Here is a 14,816-nt window from a genome sequence, read left to right on the forward strand (position 1 = left end):
AAAGAATCCTGCTTCAGTGACTCCCAGGGAATGGTAGGAGGGTTGCTTTTTAAAAAAAATGTATCCCACACCAAGGACAGGAGTCCTTTGTTTTGCACCATTTTACACATTCATTAGTTGAGTGGCAGGTTGTTATTTTTCCATTCTTTTTTCATTTGAATCCATGAACATAGTATAGATGCTTAGGTCCTCCTGAGCTAGCCTATATATTTCCTTCAGGGCAGTTACCCCAACCTGAAACTATCTTGTTGATTTACTTGTTTATGTGCTTACTGTCTATTTCCTCCACCCAGAGGGTAAGCGCCAGGAGGACAGGGTCTCGTGTGTCTTCTCTCAGTGTCTAGAGCGATGCTTTACCACAACATAGGGGCTCATGAAATATCTGCCAACTCATTGACTCACAGAAAGAATCACTTAAAAAAAATCACACACAAATGACCTTTCCATGAACTCCTAATAAGTATTATTCTTTTTGTGTCTCTTGAAAAATGTTGGCCAAATTTAATTAGTATTATCACCAAATACCCATGGACTATACAGTATTAATGGCTCCTGAGGAGAGACATTTTTTCAAATCTCTTCAATGTCTGGCTTAATAGAAAACAGCTGGATTCCCATAACGGGTTCTGCATTCAGTCTGTGTTGATATCACACACCGTGCAGGCTTCAGAACACCCCACTGTGCATTTGTGAATGGGAGTAAAAAAGGCAAATAGCATCTTGGTATTATTTTGAAAATAGCTTTGTCTTCAGAGATGCCCCAAGAGATTCTTGGATAGCCCCAGGCATCCTTGAGGCATAGTTTGAGAACAAATGATAGCTATTAATAGAGAAGAATACTTCTCTTGTCTTTGAACTACATTGCCTTTAAACACTGTATCTTCCTCTTCCACATTCTTTGCTTAGCTCATTATTAAAATGCATTTGGATTCCTCATGACTGTATCATTTCCAAAGGTAGTCAAGACGCATACTGAGTGTTGACGCATACTGAGTGTTGAGCGATGGAGAAGCAACGTAAATGTTAATAATTTGTTGCACTCAGATGTGTCTGAATACAAAAAGAAACATCAATAATAAAAGCATATACTGAGTATGTAATATATGCTCCATATTTTCCAAAGATTACCTCTATTCTTTATAACATACTCAGGTAAGAATTATTAACCTTATTTCATAGATAAAGAAATGGAAGCTTAGAAAAGTTAAACAATGTATCCAAGGTCACCAAGCTAATCAGTGATGGAGTGATGACAACCAGACTCAAGTCTCTGTAACTCCAAAGACATGTGTCTTTTACCTTCAAATGGTAGATTACCACGGCGGTGGGGGGCGGGAGGGGCACTAGAGCCAATGAAGAGTCTGCTGTACAAATTAACCTTGTTATTTTTTACAAATAAATCAAGGTATCAAGAAATGTTCCTTTTTGTTTTCTGTCAGTGATGTGTACTTAAAAAAAAAGTCAATGCATTTTTTTTCTGATTTGAAAAGTCACACACGTACAGCAAAAGATTGAAGAAAAACAAACTACGATCAACAGAAGACAGGTTGCATTAATTGCAGTACATCTATAGGTGCAATTCTGTGCAGCCACTGAAGAACAAGACTGTTCCATCGGTACTGGCACGGAACTGTCACTGAGATAATGTTATATGTAGAAAAAAGGCAGCATAAGGTCTTTCTCTATTAGAAAATGTGTGTATGAACGTGCACACGTAACTGGTTTCTTATATGAACTCAGTGGAGAGACTAACAGGAGACTGCTTTTTTTTTTCTTTCTGTAATCATAATTACAGAAATTATGGTATGGGCAGAGCCCCTCAGTTTTCAAGTCCTTCTGGAGAGCAGAAAATGTCCCTCTCAAAGCCAATTCAACCCCTCTGAGCTCTTCTTTTCCTCTTCCCCCACCTCCCTCTCTCCCCTCCGTCTCCTCCTGAGTGGGAGCCCGGAGATGGGATTAGCAGGGGAAGGGAGAGGTCTTCATCCCTACACCCTTGTAGCTCCTTCTTGCCTCACACTTCCCCATTAGGGCAGCTCTCCAGAAGTCTCCAAAAGCCTGGCTCTCTCATGGGTCGCGTTTGTGGGACCCTCCGCACGGCCTAGTTCCTGGCGTGGGTGACCTCTTGGGGCTCCTTCACAGCTTCTCCACCAGTGCCCGCCCACAGCCTCTTTCTCCTGCGGCACTGGAGGTGGCGGTGGCTCCTTCCAGATGGCTCCAGCCTCATGGGAGGATGCCTGGGTCGCTCCGGGAGCTAAAGCACCTCGCCTTGCTGGGGCTGGAGTCGAGACTCGCCCACTGCCACCTGCTGGTAGGAAGCAGGCCCTAGGCTCTAAGTTCACGTCTTCCTTGCCCACATTCTAGGGGACACAGCGAAACTCCCAAGAACTTTCCTGCTGTCTCTGCCTGGGCACGCTGCGGGGAGCCTCCGAGTCTTCACAGCCAAGCCAAGCTTCCACCCGTGGCCAGTGCCAGAATTGGCAGGTAACCATGGAAAAGCAGGGTCCAGTGCAAAATGGAAATGCAAGGGCCTTTGTTCAAAAAGCAGGAAAAAGTGCTGTTCAAGGCACTAAAATGTAAAGCTATTCTTTTTCCTTTTGTGCCTATTTTTTTTAAGTTGAATTTATTGGGGTGACATTAGTTAATAAAATTATGTAGGTTTCAGGCGTACAATTCTGTAATACACTGTGTACCGTATTGTGTGTTCGCCACCCCAAATCAGGTCCCCTTTCATCACCATTTATCCCCCCTTGACCCTCTTCTCCCTCCCCCTACCCTTTCCTGGGGTGATCATTGTACTGTTGTCTGTGTCTATGAGGTCTTTTTAAAAGCCATTTTATTAAAAAATATTTCATTACTATAAAACCTAATAGGGATAAGAGAGATACACAAGTACCAACATAAGCTTATACATTTCAAAAAAAAAAAATCAAAACCCCAAAACATTTTTGGGCCATAATTTATATAACACAGTAATTTGCTCATGTGACATCTTGACTGCTCATTGGGCTTTTCTGGTTCACCTTTCTGCAAATTTATTTATGAGGTCATTCAATCTTACACTCTTAGTAACTTTACTTTTAATCGATGTAATGGAAGGTGTCAGCTGCTCTCGGCAAATGCCAGACTATAAATCATTTTTAATTTTGAGAACAATTATTTTGAGGATACCACTATAGAAATTTACATTTAAACTTAAATTCAGACTTACTCAGAACTGATTAGTATGAGGAGACAGAACTATTGACCTAGCTGCCAACCTACCTGCTATAACAGGAAGCTTATCCTTCATTTGTATAATTTGCCACAGTCTGGTGTTTTAAACATGGGCACATATTGCTTGTTCAATTTAAAAAATTGTTACCAGGAAAAGGAACACTTTGAGAAAGAAATGCATGTTGCCTTATAACCTCAGTACTCCATTGTTCATTGATCCGTTTTGATTCTTGCTCATCTTTCTAAAGCCATTAAACACATGTTTATATTTATTTTATATTAGACATAGTTCTCTATAGTTTAGCATCTTTGACTCAGCCGAAAAATGTTAAGCCTGGAGGATTTCCACACTTAGAGCATGAAGTCAGATAGACTCTGCTTTTCCCTGGGCTCAGCTTTTGGAAAGGCAGGGTGTCAGCTGTCATTTCCGTGGCTGTTTTCTAAAAGACGCAACGTGTTCCCAAAGGAGTGACGAGGGTGCCGGACACCCCGGGCGAGAGCAGGGAGGACTCAGGCCTGGGTCACTGGGACAGCAGTGTCCCGGGCGCCGGCCTCATCTCCGGCTGCCTGATGTCACACATAGTGAGAAGGCTGGTGGCGGGCAGGGCCGCCTCCGGTCCTGGGACTCCTGGGACGAGCGGTCAGCGCGGCAGGAAGTCAGGTGGCCGCTCGGAAGGCCCCCGTCAGGGTTTCTCAACCAGCTCGTCAGAGACAGGCCGCAGAGCACCAACATTGGACGTCAGACAGCCGGGTTTGCCTGTTGCTTAAATAAGGAAATAAAACATTGAAACGTCTTTTAGAAATAATGAAATCTAAATTGGATTTGTTTTCATAATGAAAGGGCGGTGTAACATTTGGAAATTAAGACATTGAAGGCAATTTTAACACGTTCATGGGCTGATGAATTTCAAATTCATTCATGGTAATAACCCTCCGCCCGCGGGAAATAGAAAGGAACTTGCTGAACCGAATTGGAAGTATCGGCTCCAAACTTCCAGCCGATAGCATGCTCACTCCAGAGAAGGGGCAAGAACAGACTCGGACAAAGCGTAAAACAAAAACATAAAACTTTGTCTCTTTTTCAAGCTCAATGTGTAGGTTTCTTGAGCGGACAGCAGCGCTGTTGCGCTGACCCTGGGCGGCGAGGTGCCTCTCCGTTCGTTCCCGTCTTCTCCTGGGTCCTTCAGGGGTGCTCCCGGTGTCCCCGCGTGCACCTGGCGTTTTTCTTGTTAGGTCGGTGTAGGCGGGTCTTGGCCGCGCTGCCTCGTCTGTTTTCAGGCCCTGTGGTGTAGGTATGTGTAAGTGTAGAGTCTGTCCACCTTCCCAGGGATTGCTCTTATAGCGTTACACATTATCTCTCTTTATTCCTGATACTCTTTTGTGTTAAGTTCTATTTGATTTCCAGTAGTAATAGAGCATAGCGCTCTCTCTTTTTTTGCTGCCAAAGCTTTATTTTCATTTGGTCCCGTGCATGGGCAAAGGCTCTAGGGTGGTTAAAAGGCTGCGGGGAGAGCCTCAGGCAGAAGCAGGACACCAGGGGGACCCTGAGGGACCCCTCAAAGGCCTCTGGGCTCCAGCGGCTCCCCGAGTCGTGATTGAGGGTGAGCCTGGGACGCGACGCTCGCCCCGCCCAGCCCGGGGGCCAGCGAGCGGCCGGGAGAGCGCCGGGCACGCAGCTCCAAACGGGCCTGGGTCAGGCTCTTCCCCACGGTCCTGCGTGTCACCCCACTCGCCGCGGGCGGCTTCGGCGCCCCCCCCCCGCCCCCGGCCCGCCGGGAGAGCGCCGGGCACGCAGCTCCAAACGGGCCTGGGTCAGGCTCTTCCCCACGGTCCTGCGTGTCACCCCACTCGCCGCGGGCGGCTTCGGCGTCCCCCCGCCCCCGGCCCGCCGGGAGAGCGCCGGGCACGCAGCTCCAAACGGGCCTGGGTCAGGCTCTTCCCCACGGTCCTGCGTGTCACCCCACTCGCCGCGGGCGGCTTCGGCGTCCCCCCCCCCCGCCCCCGGCCCCGGCCCGCCGGGAGAGCACGCGGCCGCCTCGCGGTTCCGCATCTGCCAGGGATGCTCGGTGCCCTCGCGCGTCTTCTGGGCCAGCCGGTGGAAGCGGTGGCCCACGCCCTCCGGAGCCACATTGTCGCAGGGGACACAGAGGTCCCGGGAGAGGCCGCTGCGGGAGGCCCGCGGAGGCAGGGCGGCCGCGCGGTGGGCAGCAGCCTCCGCCTGGGAGGAGCGACTCCGAGGAGCTGGGGAGCCCCTGGGTGCTCGGCAAAGAGGCGTTAAGGTCACGGAGCAGCGCTGGCGGGCCTGGGAGGCTGAGGGCGGCTGAGGCGGTTCTGCAGGTGGGACTGGGAAGAGGCGCGAGGGTGGCGGGAGGCTGGACACGGGCGTCCCTGGGTCTGCTGCGTCCGGGCGCCGCCGAAGCGAGGGCAGGATGGGGGACCGCGGCCGGCGCTGCCCAGCGGCCGCTTCCTTTTGGTTGGTATTTACCTAATTCACCTTCGCCTATTTTCTGCTTTCAGCTGTTCAGTGTCATTTTGAGTATACCTCTTTTTTAATTTTTTGAGGTATAATTGACAGATAATATTTTAATTTTAGGTGTGCAACAACATGATGATTTGTTATTTGTATATATTGCAAAATGACCCCCACAATCAGTCCAGCTAACAGCCAACACTGCACAGGTGTGTGACGAGGATTTTTCAGATCTAATCTCCCAGCAGCTCTCATACAGGCGGTACGGCGTTGTTAACCGCAGCCACCACGCTGTATATATTACACCCCAGGGCTCATTATTTTATAACGGGAAGTTTGTACCTGCTGACCCCTTGTGCCCCTTTTCCCTGACCTCCACCCTCTGCCCCTGGCAACCACCCATCTGTGTTCTGTGTTTATGAGTTCACTGGGGTTTTTCTTTCTATTTTTTTAAGATTCCACGTCTAAGTGAGATTCCACATGTAAGTTTTTATGGTATTTGTCTTTTGCCGTCTGACTTATTTCACTTGGCGTAATGCCCTCAAGATCCACCGGTATTGTTGCAAATGCCAGGCTTTCCTTTTGTATGGCTGAATAATACTCCGTGGGGTGTGTGTGTGTGTGTGTGTGTGTGTGACATTTTCTTTATCTACTCACCCATGAATGCATGCTCAGGTTCCTTTCATGTCCTGGCTATTGTAAATAGTGTTGCAATGAACACAAAAATGTGGATATCTTTTTTTGAGTTGTGATTTTGTTTTCTTTCGATAAATACTCAGAAGTGGAATTGCTGAGTCACATGGCAGTTCTATTTTTAATCTTTTGAGGAACCTCCATACCCTTTTCCTCCACCAGTTTATTCCCCAGAGATATCATTATCCTGGGCTTTTTTAAAAAAGAAGTTAATTTATTGGTTCAAGGGTTCCCAGACAACCCAACTGCTATACATTTGAAGCTTAAACCCGCTTGCAGCACAGGCTGGAGGTTTCAGTTTCCATGGGGAGAGTTTCTATTTTACCCAGGACTCCAAAGATGAAGAAAAGCTTCTTTGTCTTCCTGAGTTACTGAATGGTTCCCTACCCTTTTACTGTGGTGGTGTAGTTTCAAAGACGACAGTTTCACGTGGGGTCTTGGTTTCAACTCCCTGCCTCACGCAGGCTCAAGGCCTCACCTCTGGCGTCTCTGTCGGCTGGGAACCCTAAGCCGCCATTCACCAGGTCGAACGGCCACGTTGCTCCTTAACCTGTCAGGGCATCAGCTCACCCACTTGCAAGGCTGGGCTTCCACACTCTTTTCATTTGTGCTTTTTATCTGCCACATTTGCCTATGCCATGTTTTTTTTTTTTAATTTTTATTTTTAGGGAAAGGGGAAGGGACAGAAAAAGAAAGGGAGTGAAACATTGGTTGCCTCTCGCACACTGAGCCGCACTGGCCAGGGCATCTGTGCCATGTTTTTGATTCCTGATGCTTCCCTATCCTCCTTGAAAGCTTAGATATGCACTAAAAACATCATTATATTTAATCCAAAACTTCCAGGTGATGATAGACAGAATTTTTTCTCTTTTAAAGGTATGATTCGGTCTCAACGTGGCTTCTTCTTTCTAGCCTGAGTTATAGGACTTCCGTTCAGCTAGTATTCAGGTGGTTTGCCAGGTTAATTGCTCCATAATTTAGTGGCAGTTTTGACCAGAACTCCAGCATGCATAATTTTCCTCTTTACCATAGTCTTCCATCTTGATAGTTACCCATCCAGCAAGGCATTCATTCATTTATTCATGTGCTATTACTTAAGCACCAAATACATTCTAGGTTCTGCTGATACAAAGACGACTGGAACGTACAAAACCAATGGCACCACACAATGCACACACGCACAAAAATGGTAGCTAGGTGAAGTGATAGATATGTTAATTAGCTTGACTGTGATAATCATTACATAAGATGTACTTATATCAAGATGCCACATTGTGTATTTTAAATATATGCAGTTTTTATTTGTCAATACTATCTCAAGAAAGCTGGGGTGGGGAGAAACAGTGGGAAGCTGAATGGACAAGAAAAACTTCTTGGATGTGGTAGAACATGAGCTGAGCTATGAAGATTAAGGGAAAAGACACTGAGGTATATTGAGGCTAAGTAAGTGTTAGGCACCACTCCGCATGTCGAGGTACAAAGTGGAAGGAAAACACTACCTTTAGAGTTTATAAGTGAGTGCGGAGAGCAGAGACAGACTGAGAAGTGGTTCATGGCAGGGTGGCAAGGCCGTGTGCTCCAGCGGCCGAGGCGCGGGCTGCCCAGGGAGCAGAGAGATGTTTTCAAGGAGGACAGTCTGAGCCTAATGTTGAAGGGTGAGCCCTGGCTGGTGTGGCTCCGTGGATTGAGCACTGGCCTGCAAACCAAAGGGTCGCCGGTTCCATACCCTGTCAGGGCACAGGCCTGGCTTACTGGGTTAAGGTCCCCAGTCGGGGGCACGCAAGAAGCATCCGCATATTGATGTTTCTCTCCCTCTCTACTCTTCTCCCCTCTGTCTGGAAATAAATTAATAAAATATTTAAAAAAAAGATGAGTGGCATTCAGCAAGATGGAGCAGTAAGGAAAGAGGCTGACAGTTTTGACTGTATGTAATTTAGAACTTCTGTGTGAAAATAATCATGGTTGATGTTTAGTGAGCTTTCACTATGGGCTGGCTATAGGTTTTTCATAGAAGCCCTTTATCAGACTGAGGTCAGATTTGAAAGCTCATCAACTTAGCCAGAAAGGGGTGATAAAGCAGAACAGTGCCCTTCATGATGCAGGAAACGAGCAGAGCCCGGGTGAAGTCTCAGATCCCTGGGACCGTCCAAACTAAGACAATGTCCCTGGCTTTGTTATGAAAATGAATGTGGTGATTCACTGGACAGTGTTAAATTTCATCACTCAAATCACAATTGTATTTGTTCCATTCACTTTAGAATAAATTTATTTTCTGCAAGAAGAGCAAAACCCTAACAAACTAGCAGTCTAGTGGAATACCTAAGAATATATAAAGACATCACAGATGAATGTTTTACCAAGGACTCAAAGAACAACCTGAGCGTCTACAATTTGCTGAATTCAAGCGCAGACTGTGGGGCACCTTTCTGCTAATTACAATAGATGATTCCACCCACCAAATCATGTTGGAAAAATCCTGAAAAGAGCAGTGGTTTGTGTGCACACAGGCCCGTGTGTCTAGAGTTAAATTAAGCTCAACAGAGATGGAGACTGGGAGACCATCATTCAGACGTCACTTCCACGAACAGTGGAAAGCCCAGTGACCTCTGAACGAGCTCTTGCCATCTAAGGAATTACCTTAGACCTTGGAGAGACTCCATGTCCTTGGATTGTATTATAATGATACAGCAGGAGGTTTGCTCCCAAAAGAGAGAGGGAAAGGTAAAAAGGAGAAGGCATCTGTTATTTCTAGTGAGTTAAACCTTCTAAAAATATTTCTCTTTCAGTGACCACTTGTTATTTCAACGCTTTGATCTTTTACTCTGAAATAGGACCTTCTGAACTCTCCTACCTCTCTCTCCATGTTTACATAATGATGCTGCTGCCTGAAGCACAGAGGTAGAGACTTCATTTTGCAGCCACAGCTTCTGGAGCCAAGGGGTTGTGGCGAACAAAGGAGGAAACTTTCTAAATATTCTTGCTGAAGCTGAGAGCTACATTTTCTTCATTAGAAAAAACTGTATTCATTCTATTCCTTCTAAAGAAACATACTTTAAAAGGGCTCAGTGATCAAGTCCTATGGTCCCTACCACGTTTAGTGTTTCAGTGAGCTGTTGATTGATCAAAAGGAAAGAAAGGATTCTCTCAGGAACTAGCCAACTTTGCAGTCAATTTCACATTAGTCAGACTGATGGCTGGAGCAGGCAGAGAGGACCCCATGAGGTTTTTTTTTAAGTGCCTGCATCATCATGGAGTCTTGGAAGCGTAGTGGCTTTCCAGGGGATTGTGTTATGAAAATCATCAAGATGAAATTTGCTATAGTGTCAGGAGGCTCCAGCTCTTGATTATAAGGAGATTCTTAATTCTCTTCCTCTCTGCCTTCCAACAGTAGGAGAATGTTACAGCTTGAACATTTGTGTTTCAATATCCTCTCCCCTCTCGCCTGCCATCCAAGCCTGATTTCTGTTCTTATTTATGTTTTCTTTTCTGGTCTGAATGTTTATTCTTATTCAAGTTTTAATACAGTTTTATTGTAGGCATATTTACTGTAGTGTTCCTTCAGTCCTTCTGTGAATGTGCCTGGGTGTAAAAAGGTTCACGCTGGGTGGGGATGTAGGGCGAGTGCAAGAAGATGAGTCTGAGAAGATGAGTCGGTGTCAGGCGCTGAGCAGGAGGCTCAGGCAGGCTGGTGGCTGCTTCCTCCAGGGAGGCAGCCGGGTGCTCTCCCTCTGCCCTTTCCTCTTGCAGCCTCGGCCGGGATCCTAGCGGCTCCCCATGCAGTTCTTGGAAACCTGGCAGTGACCCTGATTCCATCCCCCGCTGCTGCCCCTCGCTTCCTGGACTGGCTCTGTTGTCTGTTGGCGTCATCTCCGACTATTAGCTCCCAAACATCCTTGGTTACAATTTTGTTGGCATCAGAGAACATGCTGGCATCCGGGAATCTTTCTAAAGCGCACCCCGATCAGGTCGCTCCCCTCCTTGAAGAGTTTCACTTGTTCTCAGATGAAGGCCCACGTTCATTCGCTTGGCTCAATCAAGGTCCTGGTTTACGCCCCAGGTCCACCTCCTCCCAGCTACATGCCTTGGGCAAGTGGTTTAACTTCTCTATGAGACTCATCTGTACATTGGGAATAATAGGAGTGCCCACCTCAGGAGACTCTGATAAGTTAACATATGTAAAACATGAGGACAGTCCCTGGCACAAAGCAAGCACTCTGCATGTGTGTTAGCCTTACTGTGGTGAACTCTTCAGACCTGCCTTTTGCCAGTTTCCTTCACACGGTGTCTGGTATCACGTGTCCTGAATTACTTGCAGTTTCCCAAATGCCCTGCCTGCACCCTGTTCCCTCTTACCTCTGGGTGTTTTGCATTCATTTCCTCTCTCTGAAAAGTGTCCATCCCCCCTCCCCACCCCCAGCTCCAGGGTCTTCCTCATTCTTATCGCAGCTGAGATGACACCTCCTCTGGGAAGCCTTCCCTGACTACTCCCCACTCTTTCCCTCCCCATGTGTATATTTCTGTGTTCCCTAGAGACCAGGGGCTGTGTGTGGCTTACTTTTGTAGGAACTCTTAAAGTTTCTGGTAGACTAGGTACTCATTAAAATGATTGGATGACTGTCCTGGTCAACTCAAGGCACATTGTAGACGAAAAATGTAGGCATTAGAATGATGCACATCTGAAATAAGATGGTGTAATAAAGTTGCAACTGCCTAATTTCAAAGCTGGAGTGACTCTTAAGCTGTTTCTAGTATTTTCCACTTGGTGGCACTACTTTAGCTGGTAACCAACAATACCCACCAGGCCATCTCAAGGTCAGTCTCAAATTAGGGGAGTGTTTCAGGAATTTGTGCTTTGCCTAACATGCTAACACCTTATATACCTCAGTAGGACTGAAGAATCGATGGGTGGTAAAAACAATGGGGAAGAGCAGGGGAATGCTGGGGCAGGAAATCGGACGTACCAAGCAGATTCAAGGATCAGAACGGTCTGTGGGAACCAGGGTCATGGCCAGGAGGCCAGCTGGAAATCCAGAATGCCGAACTCCATTCAGGGGGCAGAGGTGCCAAGGAGGCGGGAGAGGGAGAAAGGAGAGGCAAAGAAGTAGATAAGACCAACTCAGCGACCACGGATGAGAAAACATTCAGACATGGGGCACCGAATTCCATCCTGGCAGCCAAATCTAGGAGCAGGAAGGGCCGAGGCAGCGGGCGGGGCTAGGGCAGCAGGCGGAGCCTGGGCAGCGGGCAGGGCTGGGGCACAGGCCAGGATCTAGTGCAGAAGGGCCAGCCACAGCTGCTTATTGAGGCTTACCAATAACCACCATAAAGATGATTACACATAGGATGTTTATTTCAAAGTGGAAAGGACATTAGGGTTTGTCAGTGTAGGTGCTGGAAATTTTTCTATGCTTTTCTTCAAGTTACAGAGGAGAATTTTTTTGTGCTGGTACTCCACACTAAACAAGATGACCACTGAGCTGTGGAGGGAGGAGTCGTGAGTGGTGGCCGCTGATCAGTGCTGCCTGCTCCGCGCTGCCACCTTCAGGTGTGCATGGGTCAGAGGTGGCCAAAGTGTGGCCAGCCAGACTGGACTCTGCATGCAGCTGTGACTGTTGACTGGGGGACTGGGGTCATTCTCACAGTCTTCCCTTCTTGGAGGACATGGACACTGCAAGTTAACTAGTAGGTCATTTCCTAACTATCCAAAAGGAGCCTAGAGACTTTTACTTTTTAAAAAAATCCTCACCCAAGGATATGTTTTATTGATTTTAGAGAGGGAAGAAGAGAGGGGGGGAAACCATAGATGCGAGAGAGAAACATCAATTGGTTGCCTCCTGTATGCACTCCATTCAGGGATTGAATCTGCAACTTAGGCATGTGTCTTGACCTGGGATCGAACCTACAGCCTTTTGGTGTATGGGATGATGATCCAACTAACTGAGCCGCCTGGCCAGGGGTGACTTTTGTACTCTAGGACAGCATAAAGGGCTTCTATCAGTCAAAGTTCCTGTAGATAAGAAAAGAAACAAACCCCAGATGACCTAAGTAGAAAAGGAATTTATTGAACGTATATTGGGTAACTCACAGAACTTCTGGGAAAGCATGAGAAGCAGGCTTGGGAAATGTGCCAGCTGCGGACAACACTCAAAATCACACTGTGGTGGTGGTTGGGTAAGGACCGTATTCAGGATTAACTCCGCGGGATGTGAGTAGAAAAGCAATTAGTGAAAACAACGCAGCCTTGACATTCTGTATGTTTTCCTGGCACTTTCTGACATAAGTTCCAAATGAACACTCAGCAGCGTGACAGCTTCGTGATTATTTACTCTCCAGTCTGATCCATGCAAATGTTGAGAAAAAGGCAGGAGCATAAATGTCGCCCTGATGGCAGATCAGAAGTGTCACTTGGTTTCTGGTACCCCCTGTGCTGTGAGTTGCCGTGACTCTGCATTTCTCCATCTCTTTGCAGCATCTGTCTCCTCCTCCAGACACTGGCTTCCCTTGGCTTTCGTGGCCCCCATTCTCTCCATCCTTGTTGCCTGCTTTCTAAAGGTTCCGTCCGGGACCTCTCTTCCCTTTATCCTCTCATGCCCCCTTCCTTCTTCCTTTTTCTTCTCTCTCAATGCCCTTTGCCAGGAGGGATTTCATTCACACCATGGCTTTGTAATTAACACGCTGATGATTTCAAAGCCCTTAGCTCTCTCCTGAACACCCAACCGGCAAGGAACGGGACAGCCCCTCGTGGATGCCCCACGGCCCCTCAAACTCAAAATATTTCAAGCTAAGCCTGGCACCGTCCCATCCAGCCTCCCTGCCCCTCCTGTATCCTCTGGATCAGAGAATGGCAGCAGCGTTAATTCATTGTTGAAGTCAGACACCTTGGTATCATCCTCGAGTCCCCTCTGCTCTATATCCTCTACATCAGTCCCTAGGTTCTGCTACTCCTGGCTTTTTTTTTAATCCTCACCCAAGGATATTTTTATTGATTCCTGAGGGAGAGACGGAGAGAGAGAGAGGGAGATGTGAGAGAGAAACACTGATCAGTTGCCTCTTGTATGTGCCCCAAGGGGGTTGAACATGCAACCTGGGTATGTGACCAGACCAGGACTCAAACCCTCCACCTTTAGGTGTATGGGATGGCACTCCAACCAAGGGAGCCACCAGCGAGAGTGGATGAACATATTTTTACTTGGAAATCTCTTTACTATTAGACCCAAGATTGACGCTCTTCTAGTTTTGTGGTTGATATTTTCAATTATGCTAAAGATAAACACCCATTCTCTGTTTAGATAAGCATTTGCCAGTGAGAAAGAAGGAAGACTTTTGGCATTTGCATGCTGGCTGGAAAAGAGTTAGGTCTGAAACCACACCCGTGGGTTCCACAGGAAGCATAAATCCTCAGCTCCACTGCATACCACAAATAGGTGTTGATAGTCTGAAAAGTTCCCCTCGGAAATCCCAAATATGTGGACCTGTTCTTAGCCAATAGAAGTGTTAAGCATATGAAACGCTAAGAAATGGGCCACCAAAGTATTCCCTCTTTTTAGGTTTGGGTCTCAGTTCTATTCCTACTTACTAAAGGCACCACCGGTGTTTGTTTTTCAAATTGTTTGCTGTTGTTTCCCAGATATTGTAACAGCAATGAAGGAATTTTGGTTTAAAGAGAAACATTTACTTACAGCCCCACTCCCCTGGAAATTTACTTGGTTGAGCTTTCCAAGGACACAGGCCAAAGGAAAGGCTGACAGACCTCAGAGTCAAGGGCAGAAGGCCCCTGGAGAGGGGAAAACCACAGAAACTACAGTGGAACGACGATCATTTCTGACATATGATTTATAAGTTGTTATTCTGACAGTGGCACAGTGGCCCTGAAGGAGCATTCACATCATGTGGAAACCACCACTGAGGCTGCTCGGTTTTTCAGAACAGCTGTCTCCATGAACTCTTCGTCCCCAGGCTCAACTATTGGCTGCCTAAACCCCTTTCTGTCTTTTAAAGCCCTAGCTTGAGGATTTGGCAGCTAGAACAAGGTTGAGCATGATGAACACAGGAAATGGTCTGTGGCTGGACTGGCGCCGGAACGCAGCTGAAGGGGGACACACACATGCGCGGCCTGAGCCGGGAAGCATCTGTCACTCAGAACACTCAGTTCAATGTCACCAGCTGTGTGTTTCCTTATTCTTTCTTATTCTAAGTGTCCTGATGGTCTTCGGGAGGTAACACTAATGGTAGGACACAGTATAACTCTGTCTTGACCTTGTAGTTTGGGTAGTTCTTTAGGAAGGGGGCGAAAACGTGGGAAGCAAACTAACATTTATTTGTGTACCCCATGCTGTGCTGGGCACTATATGTATATGTATATATATGCTTCAAAGGAGACTGGTTAAGACCACTGCCTGTGCAGGCCTGAGCATGTCACTTAACTCCCCGATGCTTCATT

The sequence above is a fragment of the Pteronotus mesoamericanus genome, unplaced genomic scaffold, assembly GCF_021234165.1.
Source record: "Pteronotus mesoamericanus isolate MK-2021 breed Mesoamerican mustached bat unplaced genomic scaffold, CSHL_Meso_final contig_246, whole genome shotgun sequence".
Classification (NCBI taxonomy): Eukaryota; Metazoa; Chordata; class Mammalia; order Chiroptera; family Mormoopidae; genus Pteronotus; species Pteronotus mesoamericanus.